Source organism: Delphinapterus leucas, chromosome 18, assembly GCF_059928025.1.
Source record: "Delphinapterus leucas isolate spDelLeu-1000000601 "Yukka" chromosome 18, BTC_Dleu_Yukka2, whole genome shotgun sequence".
NCBI lineage: Eukaryota > Metazoa > Chordata > Mammalia > Artiodactyla > Monodontidae > Delphinapterus > Delphinapterus leucas.
Genome location: NC_143146.1, coordinates 10,453,783 through 10,470,313, shown reverse-complemented (window position 1 = coordinate 10,470,313; position 16,531 = coordinate 10,453,783). Strand labels below are relative to the sequence as shown.

Sequence of the window (16,531 nt, the reverse complement as noted above, 5' to 3'; positions counted from 1 at the left end):
AAAATTGTGCTCCAAATATATATCTAGAGAGTCATAAGGACTTAAAAAACAAGGAGACACATAAAAATAATCATATGTTTTATATATACTGTCTAAACACAAAGATTCAATTGGGAATCCCAGTCCATTTTCTAATCTTTCAATGCATCTGCATCTTGACAGAACAGGGATCCTCAAAGTAAGAGCCTTGGATCAGCAGCGTCAGCATCAAGTAGGAATTTGTGAGAAATGCAGATCCCTGGGCCCAGCCCCAGACCTTCCGAGTCAGCAACTCTGAAGATGGGCCCAAACTTAACACACCCTCTGGGGGCTTCTGATGCCAACTCACGTGTGAGACCCACTGGCACACATCTAACCTCAGAAGCCTACCTTCCTTGGTTTGGATGTCCTCAAGGCAATAGAAAAATAAATGCTTACACATTGTTCACATTTCTGTTCCATTATCTCGATGACGGTCTGTTTCACAATAAAGCTCTAGTCTAAGACTCCAGGTCTTAGATCATTCTCACACAGTTTCCTGGGTAATTATGGCCTGAATCTTTATAATGGAATTTTATTTAGGTAAAAAGCAAAAATAAGTAGCTCTCATGCTGTGAATATTAAAAGTGTAAAAATTTTTAAAGGAAGAACTAGATGGCATAAAATCCATCTGTTATGACAGTTTGTCATGCCTGAATTTTATGTGTGGATTATGGGCAAAATTTTCACCTGTATCCGCTTCTGGCTTTCCAGTGCTGTGTCCAGGAGGGATGACACCCAGGATCAGGCAAAACTGCCAATAGAGGGAAATTAATTCCCCTGGCCCCCTTCTCTTCTCCATTCCTGAGGCAACCTTTCTCTGCTTTCATTTAGGCATATTCTGCCCAAGTAAAATGGCTAAAACTGCTCCCTGGGCAGCAGTAAGCAGGGCATGTTCTTTGGGGGATATTTGTTTTAAAAGAAAGAGAACAGGATAATTTATGCAAATTTTAATTTGCATATGGCTATGGACCAGTTGTGTCCTCCAATCCAACTCTTATTTTGAAGTCCTAACCCCACATGTGTTGGCATTTGGAGGTGGGACCTTTGGGAGGTCATTAGGTTTAGATGAGGCCATGAGGCTGGGGCCCTTATGATGGGATTATTGCCCTTATAAAGAGAGACACCGGAGAGCTTTCTCTCTCTCTGCCATATGAGGACGTGGCAAGAAGATGGCTATCTGTAAGAAAGTAAGAGAGCTCTCATCAGAAACCAACCATACTGGCACCTTGATCTTGGACTTCCAGCCTCTAGAACTGTGAGAAAATAAATTTCTGTTGTTTAAGCCACTGTATGGCAGCCTGAGCAGACGGAGACAGATTCATCTATAGAATTATTCAAAGATGCATATCAAACACATCACATTGGAAGCCTGTCGGGGGAGAAAAATAGGAATGAGGGTTGGGGATCAAACAGGAAAAAACAAAACAAAAGAAAATGAGAGAGGATTCCTACATGAAATAACTATTATAATATGCCCTGAACACAGAGGTATGATTAATTAAAATCTATGTACTGAAAATCCTGAAGGAAAAAAAAGTTAGTTAATGGATGACCTTGAGTGAGTCCCTCCTCCTCTGCTTTTCTGGTCCTTCAGAGACCCCACCTGAGGCTTAGAATCCTGATTTCACTGATGGGCTATTACGCTTCCTGCCTGGAGGAAGCTGACCTAGTCCCCCTACGAGCCTCAATTCTCCCTATTTCTCTGTGCTTCTGTACACCGGTGCCGAATAGAAATGCCAAGACAGAGTTTTTGGTGAAGTAGAAAAGAATAGCTTTATTGTTTTGCCAGGCAAAGGGGGCCACAGCAGGCTAATGCCCTCAAAACTGTGTGTCCTGCCATGGAGGGGGTAGTGACAAGTCTTATACTGTTCAAGGAGCAGGACGTGATCAGCTCATGGACATTCTTCTGATTGGTTGGTGGTGAGGTAATTGGGAGTCAGCATCATCAACCTTCTGGTTCCAACTGGTCTGTGGTCTACGTGGTTGTGGGCAGCATACAGTTAACTTGTTCCACCTGCTGGGGGTTTCAGTATCTTCAAAACAGCTCAAAGGCCATGGCTCAGAATATTATCTATAGTCCTTGAGGAAGGACTAAAAGTCCCTGATTTTGTTTAATGGCTAAAGTGTCATTATTATGTCTTGCTTGACAGTTTTCCTTTCTTTCTGCATTTTCTCATTTCTCTGATTAAATTTATTCTTTGATTAAAGTTTTTCTACAGACAAAAGGCAGGCGGTGGGGGTCTATTCTGGGAAGGCCTCATAGCGTTCTGCTCGGTTACCCTTCTACTGGAGAATGTTTTAAAGGGCCAGGTAGGAGATAACTTTTCATCTGTGGATAGACTTTCACCAGAATGATCTATTTAAACTCTCAGATGATACAAGCTAATGCATATTCACCATTGTTATTACCAGACACTGTCTCTTGGAAATCACATGCTTTTCTTGAATGCTTTTCTCATTGAGGGACTTGCATTTTCAGACATGCAATGCTTCCTGTTCTCTTGTCCTTTTACACCCACCTATCATGATTGAGTGGACTCTAGAAATTGATTTATTCATCAGTTTTGCTGGTGGTTCTTGGTGAGTTTAAAGTTCTTATTGCCCATTACAAAAAGGTATTTAAGCACTCAAGTGTGTAGGGAACTTTCATGGGCTGGAGAGTTTGAAAGATGAAATTGGGTTACTTGTTATTAAAAGCCTAGGTCCAACAGCTGATAAAGTGTGGGACAGGAAGTTTCTTTTAGAAATAACTGTAGCTTTTGAGAATGGAACATATACAGGCATACCTCATTTTATTAAACTTTATTGCACTTTGAAGATACTATGTTTTCTACAAATTGAAGGTTTTTGGCAACCCTGTGTCAAGCAAGTCTATTGGCACCATTTTTCCAACAGCATTTGCTCACTTTGTGTTACTATGTCACATTTTGGTAATTTCCTGCAATTTTTCAAACGTTTTCATTATTATTATATTTGTTTTGGTGATCTGTGATCAGTGATTTTTGATGTTACTACTATGATTCACTGAAGGCTCAGATTATGACTAACATTTTTTAGCAATAAAGTATTTTTTAGTTAAGGTATGTACATTTTTTTTTTTTTTTTCTGCAGTACGCGGGCCTCTCACTGTTGTGGCCTCTCCCGTTGTGGACCACAGGCTCCGGATGCGCAGGCTCAGTGGCCATGGCTCACGGGCCTAGCCGCTCCGCGGCATGTGGGATCTTCCCGGACCAAGGCACGAACCCGTGTCCCCTGCATCGGCAGGCGGACTCTCAACCACTGCGCCACCAGGGAAGCCCCAAGGTATGTACATTTTTTAAGACATAATGCTATTGTGCATTTAATAGACTACAGTATAGTGTAAACATAACTTTTATATGCACTGGGAAACCAAACTATTTGTGTAATTTGCTTTATTGCACTATTTAGTTTATTGCAGTTGTCTGGAACCAAACCTGCAGTATCTCTGAGGTAGGCCTGTATAAATTTGGAGGCTAATTATAGGTTGACTTAAGCTGTGGGCCTGATATGATTTTAGGCTTGAAAACAAAAATATAGCTCAGGGTTTGGGGAAGGCGGCCATGAATTTGAATCTTAGCTAAGCTGCTTACTAGCTGTTTTACCACAGACTTGGCACTTAGTCATTTTCAAATTCACTTTTCTCATCTAAAAAACAGGGATAATTCTATCCATTTTACAGATTTGTTGCAAGAATTAAATGGGATACCCATACATAAAGAAACTAGCAGTGTGTTAGGTACAGAGTAGGTGTTAGTGCAAGTCGGTTTCTTTCCTCTTTAGTGGAGCGAAATGAGACTTTTACTAGACAGTGAGCATGGGATCCACACCACCTTACCTGCTTTTTCACAATGTGATAGTATTGCTTACAAGGAAAAGTGTGGTAGAAATGATACAATCTTTGAGGGTTGATTAATTTTATGGGAACCTAGCTAGCCTGAGAACTATTTTCAATGGTTCTTAAAGTTGTGGACCAGGCTCTTTATCTAACTCATTTATGCAGATGGGTGAGGAATAAGATGCTCTCCCCTTCTCCTCTCCCTTCTCGGCCCCCCTCCACTCCCCTCTGTCACAGCACACACTCGTCCTGCTGTGCAGCACTTGGGATCTGTGCTATTGTGTCTGTTAAAAGGAAGCCAGACTCAGCATCTCTCATTACTCTGTGGTAAGACTCTGGGTGAGTCCCTTAACATCCTTTAAAAATGAAGAGTTTGGGTATTCCTTGGTTGTCCAGTGGTTAAGACTCCATGCTTCTATTGCAGGGGGCACAGGTTCGATCCTTGGTCAGAAAACTAAGATCCTGCAAGCCACATGGCATGGCCAAAAAAACCCCACAAGGGTTTATCTTAGATAACTCTTAGGTCCCATCTCACTCTAGCATTTTTCAGTTCTGCATTTAAAGAGTAATACCCTCTATTAATCCCACACCTAAAGATCATTCTTTGATCATGGAAAATTAATGTGCTACTTAGTTTTGCTGCCCAAGTGTCCTCAGTGGACCAGCTGTATCACCATCACCTAGGAGATAGTTAGAAATACCGAACCTCAGGCCTCACCCAAGCTTCCAGAGTCAGAATTTTAGCAGGGTTCCCAGGTGATGTGCATCCCTTTAAAGTTTGAGAAGCACAGCTTTAGAGAACCACAACTCACTTTTTTTTGTTCATGTGAAATTCACTGCCTTCATCTTCAAAGTATGTCTCCAGAAACCACATCAAATCCCAGAAAATTCCCACGAGGACACTCACGCTTTGGCCATGTTTATAAAGGGAAAATGAGTCAGAGAAAAAGAGGGCTTGATGAAGGACTGGGGATGATGACTGTCATAGGGAATGTGACCATAATCATGCAGAGATAGCGGTCGGCATTTCCCGGCTTGTTGTATGTGGTGTTGGGATTCCCAGCGGAGTCAGAACAGCCTTTTGATACCCGAGCTAGTTAAACAGTTAGGATACAGGATGTCATTTGCACAAGCTGATGCCCTTTGGAAGCTGTCAGAGTTTCTTTGAAAGGGAAGAGACTGATTTGTACACTGGTATTTTTAAGCCTTGATTAATGTCATTCTATTTATTTTGGCCACCCCAGTCTTTAATTATAAAATTACGCAGTTTGGAAGGAGACTATTGCCCTCCACCCTACCTGTGCCAGGGTTAACTGAACACGTTTCTCCCTGGTTTCTTGGCATGGTGTGCCTTGCTCCCCACAGTTGATCCTCCCTTCTGCAGTTGGCGGTCATGCTTTTTCTGAGCACAAATGCTGATTGCTGCTGCTGTGGCCGCCTGCCTGTGTACCCCTTTTCAAATGGGCTGCTGAGGAGACTAACTTCATTTGGCTGCTAGGGGAGTGGATGAACTTGAGCTGCTCTCAAGCCATCGGTTCTGAATTTCTGTTTTTCTTGGAATGTGAATTCTCCCTCTATAAAGGGAATTACAGGTGGGCAATAAGAAGTACGTCCACCTAACCCACCAAGAAATGCATGGGAAAAATGGCAGCTTATGCACAGGAAATGCTATGATGCTATTTTCTCTTAAAGTCCTTCCCCTTATTCTTCGTTTCCTGTGTAGCTTTGCAAGCTTCCTTGTCATCAACTGGAGCCTCTTATGACTCACAATTTTAAAAAGGAGTTGTCCCTTTTCCATCTTGCTTCCACCCTTGATTCCTAAGGAAACCAGAACAAGCTCTTGGGTAGAAGTCCTGGGAAGTAAAACTTGGACAGAGTCCCTTTCAAATGCTTCTGGAACCAGATGGTAGTTTTAAATGAAACATTTCCTGGACATGATTATGTCAGATTTTTGGTTTTTTAAAAAATTACTGTATTTCAGACTTCAGTTTCCTCAGAAGGCCAACTCTATAATCTTTATTGTATAGATAGTTTTGTTTTCCGTCCTTAAATTTTGTAAATAAAATTCCAACATGCTTTTTAAACACCTTGTCTCTGGTGAAAATTAAAATGTTGCTTAAAATCACACCATGGCAATTCTGTGCAGAATATGAAGCTTTCACATGACTTGACGCTATTCTAAATCACTCATATTGAGAAAGTGTCAAAAATGACTAGGATTTAGTATCTTAGGGAATAAAATGCTTTTTTTTTCACTCTTATTGAAAGAATTCTAATGTTTGAATATCTTGGGAGATGAGTTTATTCTGTGATAATGGACGTGTTCTATATTTGTGCTGTCCAGTATGGCAGCCACTGGCTGCATGTGGTCATTGGGCACTTGAAATGTGGCATGTGCAACCAGGGAAAGGAGTTTTAAATTTTACTAATTTAAATGTAAATAGCCACATGTGGTTAGTGGCTACAATATTGGTTTAGACCAGGGGTTGATAAATTATAGCCCCTGGGCCAAATCCAGCCTACTGCCTGTTTTTGTAAAGAAAGCTTTTTTGGAATATAACTACACCCATTTGTAAAATTTCAGAAAGAAAGTGAAAAGGAAAGAGTGAAAGTATTTTTCCATGCATCAGTAAGCTCCATTACAGAGCAAATAATATCATAATGTATGTGGTGTCCTACAGATTTCATGTTATCTCCTTTAAACACTTTATCTTAACATTTAAAGACCTCAAACATTAATCTGTCCCATGGCCAATGTAAAATATCACTTCAGTGATCATTTCCTCTTTTAATTTTCATACTCTTTAAGTTTGTAATATTTGTGTACAAGTGTAGTAAGGAAATTTCAAGCATTTAGCTATGTTTGAAATCTCAAGTAAAGTTTTATATACGTATATATGTCTACTCCAAATTTCAAGCATAAGACTTTTGATAGGGCTTCCCTGGTGGCGCAGCGGTTGAGAGTCCGCCTGCCGATGCAGGGGACACGGGTTCGTGCCCCAGTCCGGGAAGATCCCACATGCTGTGGAGCGGCTGGACCCGTGAGCCATGGCCACTGAGCCTTCGCGTCCGGAGCCTGTGCTCTGCAACGGGAGAGGCCACAACAGTGAGAGGCCCGTGTACCGCAAAAAAAAAAAAAAAAAAAAAGACTTTTGATAATATTTCTTATTAGTAAGCGTTAAATGTGAGAGAAAATTTATTTATTTTTTAATTAGAAAAAGAAGTTTTTAATTATCTGGCCCTATGTTCATCACAGCATTACTTACAATAGCCAAGATATGGAAACAACCTAAGTGCCCATCAAGGGGTAAATAGATAAATAAGATGTGGTGTGTGTATATATATATATATATATATATATATATAAAATGGAATACTACTCAGCCATAAAAAAGATGAAATCTTGCCTTTTTTTTTTTTTTTTTTTTGCGCGGTGTGTGGGCCTCTCACTGTTGTGGCCTCTCCCGTTGCAGGGCAGGCTCAGCAGCCACGGCTCACGGGCCCAGCCGCTCTGAGGCATGTGGGATCCTCCCGGACCGGGGCATGAACCCGTGTCCCCTGCATCAGCAGGCGGACTCTCAACCACTGCGCCACCAGGGAAGCCCGAAATCTTGCCATTTGTGACAACATGGATGGACCTTTAGGGTATTATGCTAGGTGAAATGAATCAGTTGGAGAAAGAGAAAATTTAAACTTATTATTTACCCCTGCAGATCTAAGAACAAGCAAAGAAAGAAAACAGGAATGTGTGAGAACCTTAGAAAAATCACACAGGGTTATTTTCCAAATACTGGGAACTGGGTGTACTATATAATAAAGACATTGATTTAACCAAATTCTTTGGGCACTGACTCAGTGATGGCTAATAGGGCTGTAATATAAAGGGAAGATATGGTAGTAACTTGGTTTATGGTCTCTCTGGGTAAAATGCAAGACAATGTGTAATTAGAACTCAGTCAATGTCAAGGGACATCTATCTTGTTGCTCATTTTAACCTGTGCTCTGGCACATAAACCTCAACTAGGCACTTTGATGTGAAGCTCAGGAACAATAAATGAGTCCCGCCTCCCTGGAGTCAACATCCATTTGGTACATGGGAAAGATGAAATACCTGGTGATCACAGTGGAGGATAATGTGCAAGGGAAAGGAAGCAGTGTGAAAGGCTGAAAGGTAGAAATGCAGGGAGGAGGGTCAAGTGACAGTTATAAAGTAAACATATACAGACCATACATTGATGGGAATACTGCAGATTTCCATTTTCCCCCATAGTCATCCTTTGCCAAGAATGCACCATATTGACTTAAACTATATTGGAAGAAGAAACCTCTGAGGCCGTATGAAATGCAACCCATTTGGGAGAGGCTAAGCAACCCGATTATGTCCAGCGAAGAGAGATGGGAAAAGTTGGAGAAGGCAATTAGCAGCCTATATATGCTTAATGAGCTGTTTTAAAGGGTACAGGTGACAATTAACCTGGTACTTATCTTGTGCCAGAAGGAAGGCATTTCAGCTAACACCACAGTTGGTTTGTGCAGACTGCTATAAATAACACCTTCCTTTGGCTGGAAATGACTCAGCAATGTTCTTCCCCAACCCCACTGTGTCATTAAGAGGTTGTGAAGGAAACTTATTCCACGCTCCCTGGGGACAAGGTGAGCAGGTAATGAGGGAAGAGAATGCCTTTCCTTGGGAGCAGGAGGGCCCCATGAGCAAGGTGGGGGCTGGCAGTGTGAAGACAGCCGTGTCCCATGTTTCTGCCTTGGATGGCTCTGCGTGTTTTCAGGAAAGAGCCAGAGAACCTTGTTGGAAGGCCTAGGCCCTGGTCATGTGACCTTGAGGAAGCTATGCAACCTCTTTATGGATCAGTTTCCTCTCATTTCTCTGCCCCACACACTTCACATTCAATAAGAGAAATGATAATAAAGAATGCTTCAGGAGTGTAATTTATAAAAATACTGAATCGCTATGTTGTATACCTGAAACTAACATAATATTGTCAATTGGCTATATTACAATAAAAAAATTAAAAAAGGAATGCTTTGAAAAAAGTAAAAACAACCACCACCACGACAAAAACAACAACAAACCTATACATAGTTAACAAATAACTATTACCCTAGAAGAGTGAAGTCCAAAGGTGAAGGTCAGATTGATAAGGCCTCAGGGGAAGGGGGGAAGGAGGTGGCACCTAGGACATTCATTTCACATCTGATTTAGATTCTTACTCTGGGAATCACTTTGGGATTAGTATCTGTTCCATGGATCCAGCTGTTGTATTGACCCACACACTGGTAGAGTGTTTAGAAAGTTCTTTGGGAAAAGTCTGGGCTAACTTGAAAAAGTATCATCTTCTTCTTCATGTATCAGTGTGAAAGTGTGACGTGTTTGGCTCTTAGTGATATTCTTTGTTTTTGAAACTATGAAGGGCAAGCGTGGGTTGATAGTTGTGGAAATAAATCAAGACCAAGCCAATAAGAATAGCAAAGGCTATTCAGAGCTTGTTACAGCAAGAGACTCAGCCACCGTCACTTGTGTTTGGCAGAGATTCAAAGGCAGGCAGGGGAGTAGGAGAGCTTCACAGAAGAGAAAAGGGAAGGCTCCAGGTGCGCCCTGATTGGAGGCTGTTGGCCTGGGAAGCTGGAGGTGGGCTAAGGAGCGGGGCTCCTATGTGATTGGTTAGGTTGCATATTTGGCTTTCTCTGGTTGGCACTAAGTTGGAAGTGAGGTTGACAATCAGGAAAGCTGTCAGTTATTAAGTCCTGGCCATTTGGGGCAGATTGTTGCAGAAGTTATTGTTGAGCTTCCTGGATTGTCACTAGGGATGGCAACCTGGCTCCTGCGAGTCTGACTGACAGCAGGCTGGCTTCCTGGGCTGTTTATTGTAGGTAGGGGGTTGGCTTCCTCACAGGCTGCTGCAGGTTGTGGGTCAGAGTTCATCTGTATAAACGGTCTGCTCATTGTCCATTTTATATTCAGTCTCTCATAGTTGAGACCAAACACTGACATATTTCTTTAAGTTCTTGTTTCGCTACAACTTGTGTGACCTTGAGCAAGTCACTCAATTTCTCAGGTATAAGTAGGATCGTATTACCTGCTCTGTCATAGCTCACAGGGTTGCCAGGGGTCAGATGAGATAAACACAGTATGGTGTTTTGCCAAAAGATTTATGTTCTACTGAAAGACTTTTGGTTTCAGGTTCAGAGGATTCACTGGCAAAATAACCACTCCACACTTCAATAAGCAAGAAATAAGGAAATTTATTATCTTAGTAGTAGGTTACAGTATGACAAGCAATAGATATATATGTACATATGTCATCAATTTGGGAGCATTTACATTGCCAAGTATGTTACTAGTTTGAGAGAACATTTATCACCAAATTGAGAGAATGAGGAACATCATTAACTGGGGAGAATTTGCATCACCAAGTTGGGAGAAGGAGCAACATGTATAGAGATAGAAGCGCATACATCAGCAATTTGGGAGAACTTCATCCAGATTCAAGCAATGTTGGGAGATCCCTGGAACAGCAGTCTGGAGTCCCAACTGGGAAGGTTCCGGGCAGTGCGTCTACCCAACGGGTGAGACTTCAAAGTGTCTTCCCAAGGAATCCTGCTTTTATCGCCAAGCCGCAAGTTGATAATCACCAGCTTACGTGCAAATGTGCAGCTCTGGCGATTATGTTAAATGTTTGTATTTATAATCGTAAGTCTCAGAATGTTTGCTGATCCCCGGGAACTGGCCAGATTCCCAGGGCCCCAGAAGCTTTGAGACTTATTCCCTTTGCTGGTTCTCAAGACTTGCTGGACTTACTCCCTTCCTTATCTGTTGGTTCTCAAGACCTAATTTTGTGGCTTTTGCTGGTCAGCACTTTGGCATGTAACTCTTTTCAGGGTCTCTGTTCAGTCAAAGGCCTATTATTGCCTCTGCAGCCTGAAGAAGACTACTTTTATTAACTTCCCTAACATATGGTAGCCTGTTCTCTAGGATGTTGAATAAATTCTAATGATGACAATGATAGAGACCAGTATGAAGTAATAGCTATCTTCACTTTTCCCTTCCCTGCTCTAAGATATATGAAACCATATTGTTATTGGTTGTAAAAGGTTAATTAACATTAAATTAGCACCTCTGGCACTCATTAAATTTTGAACCACTTTCTTCATGAAGTCTCCCCATTACTAAGTAAACAAGAGAAAATGCACTGTCTCTTATTATTCAACACTTTGGATAACAGACCCGTTTGGGGAATTTGATGAAAGTTACGTATGGATCCTCTTCCAGAAAAGTACACATATGCACATATACCCAATTTTACACAAAATTTCAGGGGGTTCATGCATGAGGAGTCCATTTATGTAGACTTTCTGAGGCAGAGGTTCTCAACCTGGGTTGCATGTTAAAAATGTCTGGGTAGTTTTAAAAAATCATGTGAATTTTTAAGCAGGTTGACTCCAAGCCCGTTAAATCAGAATCACTGGGGGTGAGACCCAGACCTCAGTCTTTTGAAAGCTCCTCAGATTTAAACTGTTGCTCTAAGGCAGTAGTTCTCAAGCTCTAATGAACAGTGTAATAACCTGGAGAGCTTGTTAAACCCGGATTGCCTGGCCCCATGCCCAGAGTTTCTGATGTGGTGGGTCGGGTGGGAAGTGGACATTTGCAGATTGAAAAATTCCTCAGGTGATTATGATGCTAATCTCTAAGATTCACAGACCTGGAGGAGGGAAACCAGGGTCCAACCTGAGACCTGGTATTTGAGTGGAGGTCAAACAAATGCAGCAACATACCATTCTTATCATCTTGGGTACAGGGAAGCATGTGGCTGCAGACTCTTTTGAGTAAGTAATCACCAAATGCTTGTGTTTCTCTAGGGTTCACCAGCCCAGAGGAGAAATCAGAAGATAGAAAACATCTCCAGAGCTCAGTTCTAACAATGGATTTGCTAGTCCTGTACCCTCCCTGGAATCCTTCCATCTTACATGGCCTGTTGTCTTTCAGGCTGCAGAGAGGGTGCCGAGAACTGAACTCTACTGGGGAAATAGAATTAAGAACAGAATCTTCCTCCAGCCCAGAAATTGTCTCCACAAAGGTAGTAGAGAAAGAAACCCGTTTTATTATTGAATAAGCATTAAACCAGCAAGCGATGCACATCACAGGCAACCCGCTTAGAGATTGCAAAGCAGAAAATAATCTCACCTTTTATATAGCCAAGCAGATACAACTCATTAAAGACACGTTCTCAAGATAAACAATAACTAGTTCTCAGGTGAGAGGACTTGACAGCACCATTTGTCACTAACTTTATCCAGTAATTGGGGTGACTATCTGTGTTAGATAATTGGCTTTATATAGAGGGAAAACAAACTTCTCATCTCTTTATGAGATCCCTCCTACAGCTTGGAACCAGGTGCTCACAGGAAATGGGAGGTCTGGGTGCTATCTGTCTTGACATTTACATTTTAAAGAGATGGGTCCCAGTCTTTGATAAAGGCATTTCTGGGTTGTAAAGCTGACAAAAGACCTACCTAGTTCTCAAAAGGATTTATCTACGTTTCAAAGAGAGAAGAAATTACAGCTTTAGGGGTTCTAAAGTAAATGAAAATAGAAGGGAGGGGAATCTTTCCCCATACTTTCTACAGGGAGAATTATACCTCTTATTTTAAATAAAATCCTTACGCTCTGTCTTAGGCTGCTTGGGCTACCTTAACAAAATTCCATAGACTGAATGGCTTAAACAGCAAACATTTATTTCTCACAGTCTTGGAAACTAGGAAGTCGAAGATCAAGGTGCTGGCAGATTTGGTGTCTGGTGAGGGCTCACTTTCCGGTTTGCAGATGGCCTTCTTCTCTCTGTGTCTTCACATGGCAGGGAGAGGGAGGGAAAGAGCATGAGCTCCTGGTGTTTCTTATAAGGACACTAATCCTATCGATCAGGACCCCACCCTTATGACCTCATGGTACATTAATTACCTGCTTGTAGGCCCTATCTCAGTACAGTCACACTGGGGGATAGGGCTTCAACATATGAACTTTGGGGGACACAGTTCAGGCCATAGAACTCACAGTCTGAGAGCTGTGTTCAACACAACTCCCTGTACCACCGCACTGCTAGAAGCTTTTCAACTTAGTCTCTCTGTGGCATCAGCACCACTGTGGGGCTGCCAGGCAAGCAGCTGCCAGGCCAGATCAACCCGTTGGAATGGTTCTCTCTTGCCTATCACATCCCTACCTCCATCTTCTTAGAGGGTAACAGTCTTTGTATCCTTTCTTCTCATCATCATCCAAGGATTGAAAAGGCCTTGAGGGGACTTCAGTCAGACTTTATATAATAACATCCCATGTGAGTTCTGAGAGTTCTTTTTGCTACAGTCTTCCTCCCCAGTTAAAGTTCATTTATTGTGCATTGTGCCATGGATTTACTTCCATTAAGCCTGCTTTTTGACCTGGGACCCAATCTCCTTGGATTAAGAGAGAAGACAGATAGGCAGCATATTGGGTTCTAAAGCCTCACGGGAAAGGTGATAAGATTTAGAAATTGTTCCTTATGAGAACTTCTCCCAGGGAATTTGATACTCTTCTGGAGGTAAGATTGAGACCCTGAAAGGGCATACTTTAGTCACAAAAGTAGGCTATAAACTTGCTTTTTTAAAAAAAATTTTTAAATTTTTATTGGAATATAGTTGCTTTACAATGTTGTGTTGGTTTCTGCTGTAGAGCAAAGTGAATCATCCATATGTATACATGTGTCCCGTCCCTTCTGGATTTCCTCCTCATTTAGGGCACCATGGAGCACCAAGTAGAGTTTGCTGTGCTATACAGCAGGTTCTCACTAGTTATCTATTTTATATATAGTGGTGTATATATGTCAATCCCAATCTCCCAATTCATCCCACCCCCCTTTCCCCCCTTGGTGTCCATACATTTGTTTTCTACGTCTGTGTTTCTATTTCTGCTTTGCAAATAGTTTAATGTGTACCATTCTTCTAGATTCCACATATATGTGTTAATACGTGATACTTGTTTTTCTCTTTCTGACTTACTTTACTTTGTATGACAGTCTCTAGTTCCATCCACATCTCTGCAAATGACACGATTTCATTCCTTCTTATGGCTGAGTAATATTCCATTGTATATATGTACCACATCTTCTTTATCCATTCATCTGTCGATGGGCATTCAGGTTGCTCCCATGTCCTGCCTATTGTAAACAGTGCTGCAGTGAACACTGGGGTGCATGGATCTTTTCGAATTATGGTTTTCTCTGGGTATATGCCCAGGAGTGGGATTGCTGGTCATATGGCAGTTCTATTTTTAGTTTTTTAAGGAAACTCCATACTGTTCTTCATAGTGGCTGTATCAATATAATCTTTCTTTAAAAGAGGTGGCTTAGGTTAGCTGTAAGGGTAACTGTTTTGCTAACTGGAGAGCCACCTACCACAGCCCCTATTCTCCTGCTCTCCCAGTGTTGGTGCCCATTCTGTCCTCCAGGTAAGTGGTGAACAAATATTTAAAGTATGCTGGCTTGGAAGCTTCCAAATTATATTTATTCCTGCTTACCCATGTGTCTCCATCTGACCCTTATCTTTAATTACAGCCCCACCCCCATGCCAACACATACACTCCCTCCTCCAAGCAGTTGTCTTCTTGGTTGACTGAAATCCTGTGTTTTTCATTCAGACTTTACTAGGCTTATAACAGTATTATCTTTAAGATGACCAAAATTCAAAGCGATTGATTAAAATATGACATATGGCAATGTTCCCCAAATTACTCTTTGTATTCCTTTAGCCAGAATCTCTCTACACTTTTGTCAGCTTCTTGGTCATGTGGCTTGGTCCAAATTCCCATCCCAGTGGGGCAGACTGAGGCTTGCCCCATGTGTTCTTAGCTCTATGCCTCTTCCATACATTTAAAAGTGGGTAGGATAGTTTCCTTGCTACTTGACAGGAGTAAGGGCAGAACCACTAGAATAGTATAAAATGGGAAAAAGGAGAAGAGGGTTTTAGTATTTTGTTTTGTCCAGAGGTAAGAATTGCAACAGGAAAAAATGACTCAGAATTATGACTGCTCACTAGGAGCCCATCATGGTGTTTCATATGCATGAACTCATTTAGTCCTACTGCAGCCCTTTGAAGGGAAAACAGTTAGGATCCAGGTTTTACAGATGAGAAAGCAGAGGATTAGAAGGGTTAAGTACCACTCAAGGCCTGGGGTTTGCAGAGCACCCTGAAAGCAGAGGCAGTGCTATGTTTAAATTTCTCCATCCCCAGAGCTTGGAGTAGAGTCTATAACAGTGCTGTGTAATAGAAATATAATGAGATCCACATCTGTAATTTAAATTTTTCTAGTGCCACATTAAAAAAGTAAAAATAAACATGTGAAATACATTTTAATAATATAGTATATTTAATCCAATATATAAAAATACTACCATTTTAGCATATAATCAATATAAAATTATAAATGAGATGCTTTGTATCTTTTATCATACTAAGTCTTTGAAATCTAGTCTGTATTTTATACTTAGAGCACATCTCAATTTGAATCAGCCATAGTACAAAGTACCCAGTGGCCATACGTGCCTAGTGGCTACCATATTAGATAGCATACTGGATACCATATTACAATGGAGGTCTAGAATCTAGTAGGAGACTGTAGCAGAGACAATAACGCTCACCAAATATCCATGTGCTCCACTACGTTTCCCAGCTCTTCTTGCAGTTGGGAGAGCACATAATTAGTTCTAACCAATGGGCTGCAAGCAGGAGTTACATGTGCCATTTTGGGGTCAAAGCATTGAACTGTCAGTGCGAGCCAGCCCCTGATAGGTTTTTCCTTTGCCATGGCAACTGAGGAAGCCTTGTGTTATGTTGGTAGAGGCAACCTGGATGTCTCAGTTGCCATGTGGTGGGCAGTTGCCCTAGACATATACTTTGACTTTGCAAGGGGGAGAAATAAACTTCAGTCGTGTTAAGACACAAAGATTTGGGAGTTGTTTCTTTTGACAGCAGATCCTAGCCCTCCCTGACTAAAGAAGTAATCACAGATTTTGGTGAATGAATGAGAGAGTGAAGGGACAAAAAGAGAGAAGAACCATCTTCCTCCAGGGACCAGAAGAATGGGGGGGTTTGCACCAACCAGCTAATACAACCTTAACCCAGAAATACTGGGGTGATTTCAGACTGTACTAGGCCTGGTCCTGTCCTCTTGCTAGAAGTAATGGAGCAATCCAAGATAAGGGGCTGAACACTAGGACACTGGCCCATTTACCATGGATGATTTCACTTGAAGAAAGTTTGTGTCTTGACATTTCCTTTTCCTTTAACAACATTTACTCTGTGTCTTTTGATTATCTTGTTTGCTGGACTGCACTGGGTAAAGTGTAAAAAGAAGGCAGCATCAGAAAATCCATAAGGTAAAGAAAAAGTTGTGGGCAAGAACTTATCCTCTAATGGGCAAGAGAATTCTCTATTTTTTGGTAGAGGCTAAAGAGAAATCGTATTTCATCCAGTAAACTGTAAACCACAATCCAATAAGGCACAATGGCTGGATTAGGTGCTAGGGCTTTAGGACCTAAATAGTTTTGCAATTAAAGGCTGACTATCTCTCAGTTTTCAACATCTCTTGGAAAAGTTGTAAAAATTTATTGAATC

The 16,531-nt window shown here is 41.5% G+C and overlaps 1 long non-coding RNA gene across 3 annotated transcripts in view; it reads left to right on the top strand.

Moving 5' to 3' along the window:
• Positions 1–16,531, top strand: part of LOC149746817 (uncharacterized) — a 217,372-nt gene that overhangs the window by 64,516 nt on the left and 136,325 nt on the right. For all 3 annotated transcript variants that reach the window (XR_016388640.1, XR_016388639.1, XR_016388641.1), the window contains exon 3: positions 3,133–3,324. This is a non-coding gene — a long non-coding RNA (uncharacterized LOC149746817). The remainder of the gene's footprint in view (positions 1–3,132; positions 3,325–16,531) is intronic.